This window comes from Echinops telfairi, unplaced genomic scaffold, assembly GCF_000313985.2.
Source record: "Echinops telfairi isolate 266 unplaced genomic scaffold, ASM31398v2 ScPeMD7_7457;HRSCAF=8495, whole genome shotgun sequence".
NCBI classification, from domain to species: domain Eukaryota; kingdom Metazoa; phylum Chordata; class Mammalia; order Afrosoricida; family Tenrecidae; genus Echinops; species Echinops telfairi.
In genome coordinates this window covers 22,421,015-22,425,065 of record NW_022111357.1, presented here as the reverse complement: position 1 = coordinate 22,425,065, position 4,051 = coordinate 22,421,015, and the positions used below count along the sequence as shown (strand labels likewise).

General features: G+C 52.8%; 1 protein-coding gene across 2 annotated transcripts in view; it reads left to right on the top strand.

Moving 5' to 3' along the window:
* The window catches only part of EPHB2 (EPH receptor B2), a 147,328-nt gene that overhangs the window by 17,738 nt on the left and 125,539 nt on the right, over window positions 1-4,051 (top strand). The gene's annotated exons all lie outside the window — the stretch shown is intronic.

The window sequence follows — 4,051 nt, the reverse complement described above, 5'->3', positions numbered from 1 at the left end:
TTCACCCCGGAGAAGTGGAGGCTCAGAGAGGTTAAAGAAACAGCCCAAGGTCACAGCGATGATGAAGCCAGCAGTGCGATCCCAATTCTGTGCTTTTGCTGCTGGGATATCTGTCACATTTTAGTAACATTTCGTAACAGTTTCCCCCGCAATCATGATCTCATTTGATATTTAACAGCTGTAGGAAGTAGGCCAACCCGGTCCCCATCCCTCCAGTGAAGAAGTCCCGCCTCAGTGCGGTGAGGTGGGCTGCTGGAGGTCCTCTGCTTGGAGAGGCCACAGCTGGGACTAGAACTGAGTTGGGTTGATTCTGAAGCCCAGGCAGTGACGCTCATGGCCTCCCTTGCTGGCGATGCTTGGCCCTTGACCTCTCTCAAACCCACACACCCCCCTCAGCACCTGCCCCCATCAACCCACCAAGATGCTCAAGTCAAGGGCACTGGCAGCCTACATGTCTCCAAGCCAGTGGTCAACTCCCCAGGACTCGGCTCCCTGAACCTGCAGCAGTAATTGGCACATGACCTCTCCTCTTCTGGGACACCCCACCCCCTGGTGCTCCTTCACCTCCCAGACTGTCCCATGGCTGCTTTGCCCACACCTCTCCACCATGGGGCCCAGCCAACCTCTGGCCGCCTCCTCATTCTACTCTCGCTGGCTCATCTCATCCAACCCCATAGCTTTAAATGCCTTCTCTCAACTTGGCTCCAGCCCAGGCTTCTTCTCTGAAGTCCTGTTCACACGGCCCTTTGTGTCTACTGGACACCTCCTCCTGGAATCCAATGTCAGAGTAAACCGCCTCTAGCAATAGCACAGGTCCATAGGCGCAACTGTACGGTGATAAGATATAAAGATCCTAGTAAAGCCATAGAGAATAGGTTGGAGAGTAGGTAAGATAAAGGAGGAAGACACATTTCATGGTAGCATGCTTACCTCCTGGATGGCCATGATCTCAGCAGCAGGAGGAGGAGGGAGTTCTTTATTTCTGATCAAGGCCTATATATACATAGGGGCGTGCAAGCCCCCTGATTGCAAGTAGCCACATAGGCATACGCATCACAGGAAGGGAATGAGCTAGGGGTATACACGTAATAGGAAGGGGAGGGTTTAGGGATACACATGTGACAAGATGGGCGGACCCTAGATTCAAGATGGCAGCCTAACTTGGTCACCCTTGAGTGGGCCTGACCTTCTCTCTGGACTCTCCTTCAAGGAAACAATCCGCTATCCTTATCAGAAGGAAGTGGGCCCCCCTTAAGGTGGGACAGACAGTAGTCTGATTGCTCTGGTTGGCTGATGCCTTCAGGGAGACAACTTCTAAGCAGCTTGCTTCCAAGTGCGCTGCAATCATTTCCCACGTGTGGCAAGCAGTGTCCTAGGTCTGACGTACGTTTGGGAGTGACAACCTGGGGGAAAGCCCTTTTGCTTCTCACAGTTCAACATGTCCCACAGCAAACTTTTCCCACACAGTCACCACCATCCCAGCCAACAGGACGCGGTCTTTCCAGTTAGTTAACTACCTACCCTTAGTTTAAAAGTTTGGGTCATCCTTGGCTCCTTTGTTTGTCATGCCAACACCCAACCCACCAGCAAATCCGAGCTGCTTTACCTTCAAGCCATGTCTAGGGCATCCCCAGCCACTTCCATGTGGCTACCTATTTCCAAGCCCCCACTCTCGTCTTGGTCTGGTTGGCCCCAGAGCTCCCCCACCATCTCTACCCAGCTCCAACTCTGACCCCTACCATCTGCTCCTCCATGGGCAGGCAGAGGGACCCTTAAAGACCCCGGTCAGATCACATCCTCATCCCCTCAGCATCCCCTGCAGCTCCTCATAGCGCATGGAGCAGGAGCCAAAGCCCTCCCAGTGGCCCACAGCGCCCCTCCCATTTCTCCAGCCTCATCTCCCTGACTTTCTTCCATGCTTCCTCCACTCTGGGCAATTCCTTCTGCCTGGAACATTCTTCTCACAGGTGTCCTCACCTGTGAGGGCTTGCTCCCTCACGTCCTTCAGCTCTCAGTCTCCATTTCACCATCTCACGGAGGGACGCAGAGCCTTGTTTAAAAAGCCTGCACACACACACACACACACACACACACACACACACACACGCTCCCTGTCCCCTCCTTGCTTTGTTTCTCTCGGTCTCCCTGGCCGCCATCTGACACAGGCTGTATTTCCTTGTTCCTTGATGCCTGCCTCCCTCAGCCCCGCTGTGAGCCTCGAGAGGCAGGGGTCTTTGTCTGTTTGGTTCGCCACTGTAATCCCAGTGTCTAGGAGAGTGCTTAGCACAGAGAAGGTGTTGCCCAGCTCAGTCTTACACACTGTACCCTTCGACCCTAGTGTAAGTGATGCTACTAATAAAGGCCCCAGGAAGGTGGGAGTGGGGGTTGCTGGGAGCTGCATGCCCGGTAGGTCTGTCTTGGGGCTGGGAATGATGTTTCTGGGTATGATTTAAAAAGCAGAAAAGGGTGGAAAGATGATAGGTAGATTAGATAGATAGATAGATAGATAAATAGATAGATAGATAGATAGATAACAAAAATGTTGAGTCCCCAAGGTGACCCCTTATGTATCAGCATAGAAGTGCCCCTAGGGTTCAGTGTCTGTGATGGTTCAGAAATGGAATGCCAGTCTCTTCTTCCACTGCACCTCTGCCAGCCCAGCCTTTGAGTTAATACCAAAACACTTAACTGTTTCTGTGCCCAGGGATTCTCTAGGCATGATGGGAGGACCTTATTCTTGGCCCTCAGTAATTCTCCAAAGATCTCAAGTCCTTCCTGGCACCAGCGGCCTAAAGGACATCCCTCGGTCCATTATTTTTTTCCATTAATAAGCCTCACAGGCTCAGGGAAGGCACCGTGGACAGGAAGCACATGGGAGTAGGGAAGGGGTGCTCCTTCTCCTGCGTGTTGTGCACAGAACTCCTGTGTCCGCAGATAAGTTGGGGGCAGGTGGTGATCATCGTCCCTCAGGAACCTAGGTGCCTGGGCACCCACTAGGCATCTGACAGGCACCAGGGAATGGCATAGTGTTAAGCAACCATGTGCTCTTATTAAGCAACAAGAGAGCAGCTTGCAAAGTTGGAGGCCCTGAGTCCAAATTTGAGTCCTGCCCCGCGTTGCCCGGAGACTGTGGCAGAGCCCCTCTTCCCTGGCCCCACACTCAGTCCCTCCATCAGTAGGAGGACTAACCGCCTCTTGATTCTGTTCTGCCTGGTCCTCAGGGTGCCCTCTTGAGAGAAACAGGGGCGCCATGACCACCTTCAACATGGAAAAAGTCACCCCAGAGCGCTTGCCACATCCCAGATGCCCACAATCTGGAAAGTTTAATTTGGTAATTGCTTGGGCTATGGAATCAGCTACCTAGGGTCAAATCCTGGCCCATCCTTTACTGCCTATGTGACCTTGAACACGTGACTTGCCTCTGGAAGCCTGGCGTTCCCCAGGTATCAAATGGGTCTAATAATAAGTAGAATGTTCCAGGCACTCGTGAGGACTCAGAAGAGTGGCAAGTGAAGTGTATCGCACAGAGGCACGGAGCCTGGAGCTTGGTATGTGATCAGTACATGCTAGTGAGGCTGACCAGTGCCTGGAACTGCCTATGGAAATAATCAGGGCTTTTCCCATCTCCCATTTGCCTGTGAGGAAGCAGTTCAGAGAAATCAAGGAACTTGCTCCAGTCCACACAGCAGGAAACTGTCTGGCACCAAGCATGGGTGTCTATTGTCAGGTGGAGCAGGAAGTGTGTTCTGGGCAGAGGCCCAAGTGGGGTGTTGGCCATAGAGAGCTGGTTCTCCACACAGCGTTGTTCTTGTTGGCTGCGGGTGACCCAGTGAACAGTGAGATGAAATGTGGCCCAGTGCCCTGCAGTGCCCATGAGTGGGGCAGAGGGGACAACTGTGATCCATAGGTTTCCATCAGCTGATTTTCCGAAGTAGATCGCCAGGCCTTTCTTCCTAATCCATGTTAGTCTGGAAGCTCCACTGAAATCTACTGCAAGCGCATGTGCTGAGTCATGTAGGCGGATGTGCGTGCGAGGGTGCACACACCAAAG